Below are 16,114 nucleotides of genomic sequence, written 5' to 3'. Positions count from 1 at the left end.
TTTATAAGCCTTAATATCACAAAAGTTCAAGTGAGTCTATGAATAGTTTGTTGATTCATAGAGAATGCATTGGATATGATGTTAAAGAACACTTATTTACATAGGAAGACAGCAAGGTTAAAGATTCACAGAAAACCTATTGAAAGGAAAAATGCTAAAACAAAGAGTAAATACAAGTTGTTCTATATAGATTTCTCATGCATTACAAATGAGAATGTAATGTTTTATAATAACAAATAGTGTTAGAAGTTGAAAGATTTATAGAAAGTGCATCAACAAAGTATATAATAACTTCACAGCTCTCTATGACCTGAAAAATCCTTATGATAACTTCAGAAATGAAGAGTTACTATACCTCAAAGATGGTAGTTACTGCATTGACAAAAATAAAGAGCATGAACTAGGGTTAGTAATGTAGCTTAGTGATTAACAACAGTTCCTGCTCTCACAGAGAACCTGAATTCAGTTCTCAGCACCTTTATTAGTTAGCTCACAACTGCCTATCTCCAGATGATCAGATACACATTTCTAGACTAAGCAGGTGCCCAGACATACACACTTAAATTAAATTAAGTTTTCTTTAAAGATCACTATTGAGTTTACTCAGAACAACATTCTATTTAAGCCATTGTGAACTTTGGCAAACAGGAGGAAACACCAAGTAGAAATTTATGCTTCAGATATTAAGAAGAAGAGTAGATGTAGAGATAGTTTTTTGCCAACTGGAAATCAAGAGACTGGGCCACTGGACTCTACATATTAATGCTCATCAACCTACTGGCTGACACTTGTGCCACTGAGAACTTAGAATAGTTCTGTAGTATGTCATGTCAACAGAAAAGCTACAGTGTTTCTAGAAAGACACCAGAAAGAGCAACAGATTATATCCTTGAAAAATATACTCATAAATACTTGTAATTGAAAACCACATACACACACACACTTTTAACAGATGGATGTCCACAGAGACCTTGAGAATAGCTATGATCATGGCTCAGTGTGTATGCATATGAAATTCTCCAAATAAAGACATTATTGTTTAAGAACTAGAACCAGTAAGCTGGAAAAGGCAGTGTGCATGTATAATCCCTGTTCACAGAAAGCTGAGAGAGAAGAAACTCATGAGTTCAGAGTCACCCCGGCTACATAGTGAGTTTCAGGCTAGCCTGCAGAACAAAATAGGACTCTTATCTCAAAAAAGGTTGAAAGTAGTGAGTAGAAAGTTACAATAAAATGCAGAGGAAAAGAGCAAAACAAGACACAAACAGATGAAATGGCATGCCCATGTTCATTAACAGGTACCATCCTTAATCTGTCTGGTGTTCAGAATACCCTCAATACTGAACACCACTTTGTTAACATACAAGTGGAAATTTTATACATTATAAATAAAATTGAATTATAAAATAAAATGCAACCACATAACTACAGATAACCAAGTCAGTCTGAGGCAGTAGAGTCTGAGTTGAATATATCCTACCTTTTAAATTCAACCTATACTATAGAGGCAAATGTTAAAAGTGATATGATATGATCATGACAGTCATTTATTTGTGGAAAAATGACTGTTTATATATGCATATATAAATGGTTGTTTATATATGTGTGCCTCCATGTATGCATGTGCACCATGTACTTGATTTATATCCGTGGAGGTAAAAAGGAGAGAATCAGATCCTCTCTCATTAGTGTTACAGATGGCTGTGAGCCACCAAGATGGTACTGGGAACTGAATCCAGGTCCAGTGAAAGAGTAGCCAGTGCTCTTAACCTTCATGTCCATGGCTTCATGACAGTCATTTAGAACACCAGACTAAAATAGCGAATACAGAAACTAATCTACGTGACTAACTTTTTATACAGGTAAGAGATACAGAATCAATTGGACAGATGGAAACTTCAACATACAGCTGTAATCATTTCAGTATAAGATTATCATTTGCCTTTCAAGAGAACTAATAAGATTTATAAAGGGGGGTTAGGGTAAGATAGCTTGCTGTACAACCTCAAGTATTTAAATTCAAATATCAAGGAACCACTTAAAATGCCAGATATAATATGTTAGCCTGAAATTGGAGAGTTGTGGAAGAATACAGGAGGATTCTAGGGTCAGTTGGACACCAGCCCAGCTCCAGGTTTGGTGATTAACTAACCTTGTTCTTAGGGAGAAAGTGGTGAAGTAGGGTATCTGGTTTCTTTGTGAATACACAAACACAAATAGTCAACAAAACACATACACACACACACACACACACACACACACACACAATCGGGAGTTTTTGGTAGTACCTTTCCTGGTATGGGATTTAAATTGGCTGGCCACTACCATAAGCTATGCATCACTATTAGCTACATACATCTTATAAGAAGGACAAATTATAAGTCAAAGATTTTGTGGCTGGGTTGATGCCACAGGTCCACTGCTGGGAACTTTGTCTAATTAAGAAGATAGCTAGTTCAGGCTCCATATCCCACATTACTAGTGAAATTTGTTAGGGTCACTCTCATAGGTTCCAGGGACATTCTCCTGTACTAGGTTTCTACATTGCTCAATATACCCACTATACACACCATAGAGCAGCAGAGCATGGGCCATATGCTGCCATGAACCCCTTCTCTTCTCAAGCCTTTGTATGCAGGATAAGAGACCATTCAGTGAGGAAAACAATTCCCACCTTATTTTTTGTGTGTCTCTAACTGGAGTTGGAGTTCATTTTCAGGTAGGGAAGGATCAAGCACCTGACATTTGCTTCTTCTCTGCTGCCCTCTCCTGCCAATCATGAAGTGGCAGACCTCATCTGTAGTCTACATGCATGTTGGAGAGTGTGACTTATTCTCATGCTTGCACAGAAATCACTTTACTGACTAAGCCACCTCTCTAGCCTATAATTAAACTCCGTTTTAAATTTTATTTATTTATTTATTCACTTTGCATTCTGATTTTGGTCCACTATCCCACCTTTCCTTCTACATCAACCCTTATGAATCACTTCCTCTATTACTTTTTCCCATTCTCAGAGAAGGTGAAGCCCCCTTGGGTGTCACTTTACCCTGGGATATCCAGTAGCCATAGGTCTAAGTGTATCCTTTCCCACTGAGGCACACTGGGGAAGTCCACTTAGCGGAAGGGATATCACTATCACTGATTTCAAATTACACTAAAAAATCATAGTAATAAAAAATGCATTTCATTGTCATAGAAACAGACAGGTTGATCAACAGAATCAAATCAAAGCCCAGAAATATACCCACATACCTATGGGCAATTGATATTTAACAAAAAGTCCAAAACTATACAGTGAAAAATAAATCAAGGTCAACAAATGCTGCTTGTCTAACTGGATATCTTCATTTAGAAGAATGTAAACTAAACAAATAATCAGATTTTACTATAGCCAAATATTTAAAAAAGCATTTATCTGCTGAAGATAAAAAAGTTCAAAGATTCTTTGTATGTAGTATACATCAAAGTAAAGAGTAAAATATAGAGATAATTATGACAGCTTGTTGAGAAACATTTAAAGCCAACAGATAATGTAGAGTTATTTAACATTATAAGAACCCATTTTCACCTTGACTCTTACTTGTATTTATTTAAAATATTTGTCATAGTCACAGGTATATTCTTCTTCAAAACTGAGATGGAACAAAGAGTGGGCAATACAACCCTCCTGGGAGGAAAAGGAGTATTATAAGTAGAGTTTTATCAATCTCACTTTGGTTATTAGGCTATTGAAATAGTGGACCCCCAAAAAACTGGAATCTCTCTCCCATGAATCTCATGCTGAAAGAAGGAAAACAATAATGTCTGGTTGCAACCAGAGGAGGAGATTGTCTCACAAGAAGATGTTTCACACACTTTATCAGGTCTTGAAGGAGAGACAGGAGATGATATAATAATAGATCAGTGATGAGCCAGATTACACCTTGTTGAAAACTGCTTAGCTATGTATAGCCTTTGCCTTCTATTGAAATCTAAGTCTCATACCAGACTCTGAAGGCATATTGAGGCACACTGGACACCATTATTTGTTTTCTTCCCAGTGTAGTACTATTAAACACAATACTTTGCTTCTACTTTTAGTCAGTATTTGTTTGCTTAATTGGCCATTTGAAGTCAAATGACTGAACCTAGGTTGATAATACTGGTTTGGGTCATACTCTGATTCTAACAACTCCAATACACTTAAAATTCACATACCATCTAGATGCTTTTATTGGGTATTTGAGCAGTAGATACTGTTGCTTTTCCAGGGCTTGCCTGAGGACATTGCAGAGTTGCATCCTGTGAAGTTTAATAAAACACAGTAAGCTTCCAATGACTTAGACAGGATAATTGAATATTATTCAACCTGTAATGTGAACACTAAAACCAATGTAAAATAATTATTGGCAGATAAATTGCACCGCAAGCCACTGAGCTAGAAGAAATTAGAATAAGTCAAGAGCAAATAAAATGGAAAAATGAAAGGATCTTCAACAAAGGGTGCTGAACTAACTGGATGTCTTCTTGGGGAATAATGAAAATAGATCCATACTTATCACCCTGAACAAAACTAAAGTCTAAGGGGATCAAGAACTGCAACATAAAACTACAAATCTCATAGAAGAGAAAATGAGAAACACCTTTCAATCCATTGGTACAGGAGACAGTTTCAAGAACTGAACACCAATGGCTCAGGCTCTAAGAGCAACAATCAATAAATGGGACCTAATGAAACTGCAAAGATTCCTAAGTCAAACACTGTCAATAGGATAAATTGGTATCAAACAGAGTGGGAAAGGATCTTCACTAACTGTTTATCTGACAGAGGCCTATATCTGAAATTTAGAAAGAACTCAAGTAGTTAGACACCAACATAAAAACCTAATTAAAAATGGTGTCCAGAACTTAACTTAGAATTCTCAACTGAGGAATTCAGCATGACTGAAAAGTACTTAAAGAAATGTTCATCCAGAGACGACCCCACCTGGGGATCCATCCTTATAGAGACACCAAATCCAGACATTATTTCAGATTCCAAGAAGTGCTTCCTGACAAGAGCCTGATAGATCTGTCTCCTGAGAGGCTTTGCCAGAGACTGACAAAGAGGTGGATGCTCACAGCCAACCATTGGACTGAGCATAGAATCTACAATGGAGGAGTTAGAGAAGGGACTGAATGAGCTGAAGTGGTTTGCAACCCCATAGGAAGAACAACAATATAAACCAACTAGATCCCCCCATAGCTCCCAGGAACTAAACCACCAACTAAAGATTACACATGGAGCAACTCATGGATCCAGCTGCATACATAGCAGAGGCTAGCCTTGTCAGGCATCATTGGAAGAAGAGGCTTTTGGTCCTGTGAAGGCACAATGCACCAGTGTAAGGGAATGCCAGGGTGGGGAAGTGAGAGTGAGTGGATCAGTGGGGGAGCACCCTCATAGAAACATGGAGAGAGGGGATAAAAAAATGTTCAAGTCCTTAATCATCAGGAAAACGCAAATCAAAACATCTATGCGGTTCCATCTTACACTGATGAGAATATCTAAAATCAAAAAGTCAAGAGATAGCACATGCTGGTGATGATGTGGAACAATGTTCCCATTGCTTCTTTTACTTCTTCATTGCTGGTGAGAGTGCAAACTTGTACACCCAATTTGGAAATGAATGTGGCAGTTTCTCAGAAAACTGGGAATTGTTCTCTACCTCAAGACCCAGGTATACAACTCCTGGGCTTATACCCAAAAGATGTTCCCACATTCCACAAAGACATTTGTTCAAGTATGTGCATAGCAGCTTTATTCAAAATAGCCAGAAACTGTAAACAATCTAGATATCCCTCAATAGAAGAATGGATAAAGGAAATATGATATATCTATACAATGGAATACCATTCAGCTAATAAAAACAAAGGCATCATGAATTTGCAGGCAAATAGTTGTAACTTGTGAATATCTTCCTTAGTTAACCCTGTACCAAAAGGACATGCATGGCATGTACTCCCTTATAAGTGGATATTAGCCATACAATAAAGATATCATGCTGTACTCCACAGACCAAAAGAAGCAAAACAAGAAGGAAGACCCTACCCAGGAAGCATAAATCTCAGTTATAATAGGGAATAAAACAGTCATAAGAGGTAGATGGAGGGTAGGAACTGAAAGGGAGGGGTATTTAGAGGGAAATTGGGGACTCAGGATGAAGTGTGTAGAAGGACAAGAGAGATGGCTAGATGGCCATTAAAATAAGTGGAAATCTACAATTGACTCTTTGTGGGTGAGGAGGTGAGGAGCATAACCAGGAAAAAACAGAGACCTGGGAATAGGGAGGCACCCATAAATCAGTGGGGTTGACCTTAGCTGTGACTCACTATACTCACTATAGAACCTGAAATGGCCACCTCCTACAGCCAGGGATGGACCACAGTGACACAACCCACCTACAAACTGTGAACCTTAAATTTATCATGTCTACAAGAAATGCAGGTATAGAGGATGGAGCAGATATTAAGGGAATTACCAACCAACAATGTGCCTTACTTGAGACCCATCCCATAGGCAAGTGTCAAAATCTAATACTATTAATGATATTCTTATACTTGCAGACTGTAGGAAGTTTTTTTCTGAGAGGTTTCTTCCAGCAGCTGACTCAGACAGATACAAACTTCACAGCCAATCAGTGGATGGGGCTTGTGGACTCATACAGAAGAAAAGTAGGAAGGATTTGGGGCTCGAAAAGGAATACAAACTCCATAGAAAGATGAACATAGTCAACTAAATTGGATGCTTAAGGCTCTCAGATTCTGAACCACCAACCTATATATATATATATATATATATATATATATATATATATATATATATATATATATTCAGGGGCCAAACCTAACCATCTCTGCACATAAGTACCAAATATTAAGATTGATCTTTATGTGGGTTCCAAACTACTGGAATAGGGGATATCCCAAAAGCTGTTGCCTATGTGTATAATATGATCTTATAGGTGGGCTTCCTTATATGGCCTCAGTGGGACAGGAAGCACCTACTCTTCTGAGACTTGGGGTTATTGTTGTTGTTGTTTGTCTGTTTTTGTTTGTTTTGTTTGTTTTTTGTTTTTTCTTTTTCTTTTTGTTCTCCTCTGAACAACCATCTGCTTCTGCTTATTCCACCTGAGATTCATTCTATTCGATGACTTTAAACATTTGCCAAGACTGAATTGTTTTAATTCTGTGTTTCAACAATGCTGAATAAAAAGGATTTCAAGAACATATGGCAGTTTTTAGAGGACTTGTTTAATTTAATACAATTTAGAAGGGGAGAAAGAGCAAGTTGCGTGGTGGTGGCCTGTAATCTCCTCCTTGAAGAAACTTAGACAATTTAAGCTACACTGAGAAGTCCTGGGAATGCTCAATGCCCCAGTATAGGGGATGCCAGGGTGGGTGGGTAGGGAGGGAGCACCATCATAAAAGCAGGGAGAGGGAGGATGGGATAGGGGTTTTCTGGAGGGGAAAACAGGAAGGGGGACAGCATTTGAGATGTAAATAAATAAAATATCTGATAAAAAATTAAAAAGATATTAATTCACACCCAAACACAAACACACACACACACACACACACACACATGAAAATGAAGGGAATGTACATTCAGCAATAGAAGGCTCCAGATGTGTAGGTTTGGTACCACTCTGTATTATGAGCCCTTGTGTTTCTGTTGGTTTGTGCAATTTTCTACTGTAGATGTCTCACCTGGAAAAGGGTTTAATACAGTCTGGGAATGAATTTTGCATTTCCAGAACACCACATTATAAAACCATTAGTGATAACCATTTAGATAAACTTAGGCTTCATGGCATATTTTGCATACATGATCATATTAAATAGGAAATATGAGGCATATCCAAAACACAAAATAATAAGCTAACTGGTAGAACAGGAATCTGCACATTTAGGCTGTATCCTACAACATGGATCATGAAACACTTCTTTGGTGCTACCTCTGGGACAGAAAGTCAAGAAAAAAAAATCTGTGTTGTCACTTAACAGCTATCAATTTATTATACCTATTCCCTCTACACTATCAGGTTCACTGTGGTGAACTATCATGGATAATGTGACTTTCCAGCAGCTCTAAAATGTAATCAATAGGTAAAACATTCCTTTGTTCTGGGTTCTGCTCTAAGACTCCTCAGAGACAGCTGCAGATGCTATGAAGTTAGCTCCCTGGAGAGTCTCTTCTGGCCTTCCTATTGCTATCACTCTCATGCCCCCCACCCTCTGTTTCCTACTCCTAGGAAGTTTCTCTTCTGGCTTTACAGGAAATCTTCTCCATCCCCATTAAGGCATCAATGTGTTTATATCTCCATTAAATTCATTGTTTCTATCTAATGCTCTCATCCCAACTTCAACGCCTAATTATTAATAAAGTTCTTTAAAAGAATTTATGTCAGATTCCTTTATACACTGACTGTTGGAACCCTTTATTTTCTTTAACAATACTCTTCTTGTAGTGTGTTGGTTCTGGATTCAAACTCAAGTATTAATGCTTACAAAGCAAGCACTTAACCATCTGAGATATCTCTGACAATATCCTTTTAATACAGATTGGATATATATGACAGGTATATTAAGCAATGCCCTCCTTTAATCAAACTACAGTATAAATTCAGGATTTTCCAATACCATTTGACATCTATGGTAAAATTTGTCACTGATTGGGAAGAGGGAGTGTGATACTGACTTCCATACACATTGGGTCTAGGAACTCATGAACTGAATTCAGGTATTGTTGAACCTCAGGAGTAATCCAAGGTTGAACTGTTGAAGAATGAATTTCTCTATGTAAGCATGAGAAATCTGGCTTCTATTTTTGAGATACCTATTAAAAGAGCCCTTTGAAGCCATTCCAGCTTCCCAATACTCTTCCAGTTGTAATTTGGGTTGAGATTATAAGTGGCCAAACACCATAGTGTGTTTTAGTTCACACTGTTTTCTATTCATCAGGCAGCACCACTACTCTGCAATTTGTCTTTGGAAAATGCATGCAATTTGCTTTGATAAACTTGAAAGTCAAACTCCATGCTGCTCTTCAAAGTGAAGCATGAGCTTCTTATACAAACTGTAAACACAGCTGAAATTTGTCAAAGATCCTAAAGGTGGGTAAATTAGAATTACAGTAACTTGATATATCTATTTTTAAGGTGTTCTACGAAAATGATCTATTACTATTTAATCCAAAAGATTTTAATTTCTCAACTTAGTTCCTCAGATCCACCATGCATGCTTAGCCAAGGTAGAGGGACATAATGAAAGACTGGAAAGAACAAAAAGAACCCATCCCTGTAGGGTGTGAACAGTAATTCATAATAAATGATGCTACATGGTGACTAAACAACACTTGAACATTCTGAAAATGCTGCACAATAAGCCACAGGCATGGAAGTACTGTGAACACTCACCTCCTCATCTCTAATATTGTTACTTTCCCTTGAAAATATATATTTTGGGGAATATTTCACTATTTAATGATAAACCATGAAGTAGCATTTATTTTCATGCAGTCCTTTGAGCTCTTTAACACCTTTTCTTTAATACTATTACCTATGAAATGAGATGGCTCTTCCAAGTGAGGAAATAACTAGTTTAGAAATGAGATACATCTCACTTAGTAGTAAATTTATGGATATGACAAGAAGTAATATTTTCCTATTATCTTTGAAAGAACATTTCTTCATTGCTTTTACAGTAGGTTGTAGATATATTACCGACATACATGGATTATAAAAAATGCATTGCCAGTAGGTAGCATAAGTGCAGGATGATCAAGTTGCCTTTTCCATCTCAATCTCCTCACCATGCAATCCCTAATTATAGACAATCCTATAAATACGTATGTAGCCTTTAAGAGCTTTACCGTAGGAAGCAAACATTTAAGAATTAAACAAAAAATCCATTCTTTCACAATTCAGCATGTATAGAATACATTTTTATGACTATGTGCCCAAACACTCTTTAGTCTCCCTTCCATTCCATTAGCTCCCTTCATTCTCTCTACATGAGACTCATCAGTTTAGCCAGAATTGTATACATAGACATAGATGGAAAATAAAATTTTATTAGACACTTGTGTGTCTTAAATCTGTGATCCAGAACCTCTATAAACAGAGAACATGGAATAGAAAATGAATGCTCAGGGAAGTTCTTTTCTGCTCTATCTCTCAGGCTATGAAATGAAAAGAATCTATAAGTTCAACAATTGCATAAACAGTAAATCTCCAAGTTCACCCAAGAAAGGGTGTGACCGAACCACAAATTTCACACTTGGGAGAATACTTGCTTTTTATGATACTGGGAACACATGGAGCCTGTTAAAATTAGGTAACTGGGTGAATGGTTAGTCATAGTGGTAGCAGGAAAACCTTTGATAGGCAGTAAATTAATTCATATTTCAAACCAGAAAGAATGAACAATTTATTGAGAATATGGCAAGAGGCAGGAGTCTGATTTTACTATCCAGAGCTTCCAGAGTAATTATAGAAGATAGGGATACCCGGTTTGGAAAGTAGGTAAGGGTGTCTTTTGTAGTCACTTTCCTGCTGGGAACCTTCCAGATCAGCCAGGATAGCAGTGGAGTCACAGTGATGGCTTTAAAGTTTGAAGGTCAGGTCGCAGGAATTCTATCTCTTTAATTATACTGAAATGCTGATGATAACTTCTAAAAAGGCCTATAAACTTTCTTGCTCTTTCTGAGGGTAAAAGATTTGTCCTTTAGGAGAATAACACCAGTAGCCTAACAGCAGAAGATTAAGTAATGCAGCCTTTGTTCTATCTCAGCAGGAACTGCTGGGCTCTAACTTTCACCCTGCTAGTTGGAAGATGCAGGAAGAGAAGACACTTTGAGAAGTGATTATAGAGTTATTAACAAGTTGTAAAAAGTTTCCTATGAAAGCTATTTAAGTGGAAAAGCGAAAGATCCTAAGTGAGGAAAAGGAAAATTCTCTAAGTAGGGAAAGGGAAAAGATTCTAGTCTATGTAGGGAAAGGCAAAAAGGTCTCCTCTACTGATTTTGCTCCCTCTTATCTTTTTGTCCTCAATATTTATACATCTTTCAGAATACATGATAACATGTTACAAAGTTCATCACAAGTTCACACAAAAAAATCAAATAATATAACCCTATTAAAAAATGGAGTACAGAACTAAACAAAGAATTCTCAACTGAGGAATACCAAATGGTTGAGAAGCACCTGAAAATATGTTCAACATCTTTAATCATCAGGACAATGCAAATCAAAACAACCCTGAGAATCCACCTCACACCAGTCAGAATGGCTAAGAACAAAAATATAGGTGGCAGCAGATGCTGGAGAGGATGTGGAGAAAGAGGAACACTCTGCCATTGCTGGTGGGATTGCAAGCTAGTACATCCACTCTGGAAATCAGTTTGGTGGTTCTTCAGAAAATTGGACATAGTACTACCGGAGGATCCAGCAATACCTCTCCTTGGCATATAACCAGAAGATGATCCAACTTGTAATAAGGACATATGCTCAACTATGTTCATAGCAGTCTTATTTATAATAGCCAGAAGCTAGAAATATCCCAGATGTCCCTCAACAGAGAAATGGATACAGAAAATGTGGTATATTTACACAATGGAGTACTACTCAGCTATTAAAAACAATGATTTTATGAAATTCTTAGGCAAATGGATAGATCTGGAGGATATCATCCTGAGTGAGGTAACCCAATCACAAAAGAACACACATGGTATGAACTCACTGATAAGTGGATATTAGTCCAGAAACTTAGAATACCCAAGACAATTTGCAAAACACATGACACTCAAGAAGAAGGAAGTCCAAAGTGTAGATACTTCATTCCTTCTTAGAAGATGGAACAAAATATCTATGGAAGGTATCTTAGTTAGGGTTTTACTGCTGTGAACAGACACCATGACCAAGGCAAGTCTTATAAAAAACAACATTTAATTGGGGCTGGCTTACAGGTTCAGAGCTTCAGTCCATTATCATCAAGGTGAGAGCATGGCAGTATCCAGGCAGGCATGGCACAGAAGGAGCTGAGTGTTCTATGTCTTCATCCAAAGGCTGCTAGTGGAAGACTGACTTCCAGGCAACTAGGGTCAGTATCTTATACTCACACCCACAGTGACACACCCATTCCAACCAGGTCACACATATTCCAACAAAGCCACACCTTCAGATGGTGCAACTCCCTGGTCCAAGTATATACAAACCATCACATTCCACTCCCTGGTCCCCATAGACTTGTTCAAAATCATGAGTCTATGGAGGCCATACTTAAACATAGCATAATGCAAAATGCATTTAGTCCAACTTTCAAAGTCCTCATAGTCTATAGCAGTTGCAACAATGTTAAAAGTCCAAAGTTCAAGGTCTCTTCTGAGATTCATTCAACTTAATTAACTGTCATCCCCAAAGCAAGGCAGGAAACCAGCTGGGCAAACTCCAAACTCTGCATCTCCATGGCTAATGTCAAAGCGGTCTTCAAATCTCCACTCCTTTTTCATCTTTGTTGACCGCAACAAACTGCTTTCTCCTGGGATGGTTCCACTCCCTGTTAGCAGCTTTCCTCCTCATGTATCCCATGGCTCTGGCATCTTTAACATCTTTGAGTCTCCAAGGCAATTTCAATGTTACAGCTTCTTGTTTCAGTGTCTGGGAATCCACTTTATCTTTTGGACTCCTCCTAAGGGCTGGCATCACTTTTCAGCTCTGCCCTCTGTAGCACTCTAAGCTCAGGTTGATCCACTCCACTACGGCTGCTGTTCTTGGTGATCATCCCATGGTACTGACATCTCCAATACACTGGGGTGTTCCACTCCAACTAGGCTGCACCAATAGCCTCTCATAGGCTCTCTTCAGGGTGCCAAGCCTCAAATCCTTTGCATGACCCCTTCAGTCCTGGGCCATCAACTACAGCTAAGGCTTCACCTTCTCCAATGGCCTTCCATGACCTCTCTCAGTGCCAAACCTCAGCTGTTCTTCATGACACCTTCATGCCTTCAAAACCAGTACCACCTGGGTGACTCTTACACATTACCAAGTCCATCTGCAGCATGAGGTACAATGTTGGCTATGTCTGGAACACAGCTTCTTTGTGCTCCCAGAAAACAACTCCCAGATTTCAATTCAGTGATACTGGTCTTTTCTTAATCATTGCTAATGTCTTAGCTCCAGCTAACCAGAATCATTTGTCCCAGTAGTTCCTTCCATTCTTAACTCTAAAGCCAGAGCCACATGGCTGAAGCTGGCAAGTTCTGCTGCTTACAGGATCTAGAACATGATTCCCTTGTTAACAGTGGCTTTATGTTTTCTAAATCCTTCACTGCCTAATCTTGGCTATCCTGGTTCTTGCTCTGTAGATTGACCTTGAATGCAGAGGTCAGCATGATTGTCTCATGGGATTAAAGGTTTGTACCACCATGCCTGGATCTAATTAAACTGGGTAGAATCTTGTCCCAAGATCCCACTCCCTTAATCTGTTATCTCCTAGAACACTAGATTTTGCTCCATTTCACTTCCGGGTATTCCTTTAATACTCGAACCATATATTTTATATTTTGCCTTTCTAAGCTTTCTATGCTTGTTCAAATTTCTCTTTGTGAGACTTAACCAAAGAACAAAGTCTCTGCTGGGCTTTTTTGAAACTTCCTTTCTCAATGCAATTAATGCAATTAATCCAAGTCTCTTCACCTTAGCCTCAGGCACTTTTCAGATAAGAGTAAAAAGTAGCCACATTCTTCACCAAAATACCACAAAAACAGTCTTTATGCCACATACTGAAATTCTTCTCCTTTGAAATCTCTTGGGCCAGGTCAACACAGTTCAAGTTACTCCCAGCAACAAAGTCTTCCATATTCCTACTAGGATGACCCATTAAGTCCCATTTAAAGCATTCCATTGAGTTCCAAATCCAAACTCCAAAAATCCACATTCTTTCAAATAAAAGCATGGTCAGGCTTATCACAGCCAAACACCACTCCCAGTACCAACTTATGTCTTAGTTAGGGTTTTACTGCTGTGAACAGACACCATGACCAAGGCAAGTCTTATTAAAAACAACATTTAATTGGGGCTGGCTTACAGGTTCAGAGCTTCAGTCCATTATCATCAAGGTGAGAGCATGGCAGTATCCAGGCAGGCATGGCACAGAAGGAGCTGAGAGTTCTATGTCTTCATCCAAAGGCTGCTAGTGGAAGACAGTCTTCCAGGCAACTAGGGTGAGGATCTTATAACCACACCAACAGTGACACACCCATTCCAACCAGGTCACACCTATTCCAACAAGGCCACACCTTCAGATGGTGCCACTCCCTGGTCCAAGGATATACAAACCATCACAGAAGGAGTTACATATGTTGAAATAGAAGTTTACAAAAGTGAATGTTTACATGCGTATCCATTAAGAGTAATTATCTAGCTAAACATCCATCACCTGTCTCAGCTCCACAGGTTTACTGAAGGTTTAAAACCATAACTAAGTTATTAGTGCAGTTTTGTATAGATAAACCCAGTCAATACTTTATCTTCTGTCCTAACACCTATAATAAATCATTAGTTCCCTTTTAATGATCTTTGGTTAATTGTTTTACAACCTCTTAGAATAAGCTCTGTGTAGGAGAAGTCGGGTTACCATCTAAGAACAATTAACTGGTGATACTTTGGAGACTGACAAAGTTCTCATTGCAGCGTTGACTATCAGAAAAAGACCTAATATCAGTTCCATTAATAAAAGAGCTTAATAATCACAGATATAATTTTAGGAATTATAAGATCATCATTAAGGCTTACATCATCTATTTGTCTATATAGCATCACTACAAGATAGTACATCTTCATGGATCTGCAGAGATCTGCTCCAAAAGGGTGTGTTCCTGCTTAGTGATATATATGTTTAATAATAACAGGAAAGGCATATTAATAGCAGGAAACTTTCCTAAAATGAGTCTCTCACAGCTTTGCTTAATAAGGGCTCACCTGTGGCAAATTATATAATAATCTGCAGCAAGCCACTTCAGGATGATCACCCGCTAGTTATTAGATTGTCCCATTATGTCTCCAGACATGTTCCTGAATGTAATTCATTCTATATAAGGAGGTTGTTTCTGAGATGTTAGAATGACATCTCTCACACATAATTTCCTAATGTGCAATTAGGAACCATGTAAATATGTGTTTTGTAAATAATTGCCATGTAAATCATAACTTTTCAAACAAGGCCAGTCTTGGTAAATGCCTTTGTTCAGTAAGGCATTTTGCTGGCACTATTTACAGTCCAAATGAATTAAATTAAGTAAATGGCTTAAACAAAACAGTCTCTAGTACTTTAACTCACTCCTCTGTGCCTATATAGCTATCATTTCAAAATGTGCTCTTAGCATCCACCTATACATCAACTTAGCAAATTCTAAAAGAAAATGCTTGTATCACTAAATTGGGGAATCTCTATACTTCCTAAGCATTCCATTTATTTTTGGATTATATTTTTGTATATAAAACAGTCATTTGAAAATATCAAGTGGAATTCCAAGTAATTCAAATTTCAGTAAATATATAATGAGTTAATGAATTAAAAAGAGAATTTTTGATGTCAGAAACCCAGCTTTCAATTTTTTGTGTGAGTATTCATATGTAATTTTATGTATAGAAACAAAGGTTAACATTTTCTGTCTTCCACAATTTATCACAAAATTAATTTTTCCATGATCCAGGAAGCTACTGATTTAACCAAGCTGGTTGGTCAAGGCACTGAAGGGATAGTCTTGTCTCTGACATTTCAGCACTCAGAATACAGGCATGTGGCCCATGAATATTTCACATGGATTCTTACTTGCTGAACTCAGATACTCATGCATTCAGAGCAAGGACTTTACTCAATGTGCCAACTCTCTAGTTCCCACCATGCTTAAAACTAAATTTCTGTGGTTCTTAAATCTACCAAACTCAATTATATGTGTACAAATATACATATATACATACATACAAACATACATATGTATATTGTATATTGTATTGTGTATATCTATGTACACACACACATATATATGTATGTATGTATATATATATATATATATATATACACACACACA

The 16,114-nt window shown here is 37.7% G+C and overlaps 1 long non-coding RNA gene across 4 annotated transcripts in view; it reads left to right on the top strand.

The window, feature by feature from the left end:
* Window positions 1–16,114, top strand: part of LOC147006089 (uncharacterized) — a 161,144-nt gene that overhangs the window by 20,336 nt on the left and 124,694 nt on the right. The window lies entirely within an intron of this gene.

This window comes from Mus caroli, unplaced genomic scaffold (genome assembly GCF_978045245.1).
Source record: "Mus caroli unplaced genomic scaffold, Mus_caroli_1 scaffold_1, whole genome shotgun sequence".
Lineage (NCBI taxonomy): Eukaryota > Metazoa > Chordata > Mammalia > Rodentia > Muridae > Mus > Mus caroli.
The sequence above is the reverse complement of the archived record's forward strand: the minus strand, read 5'-3'. Positions and strand labels throughout refer to the sequence as shown.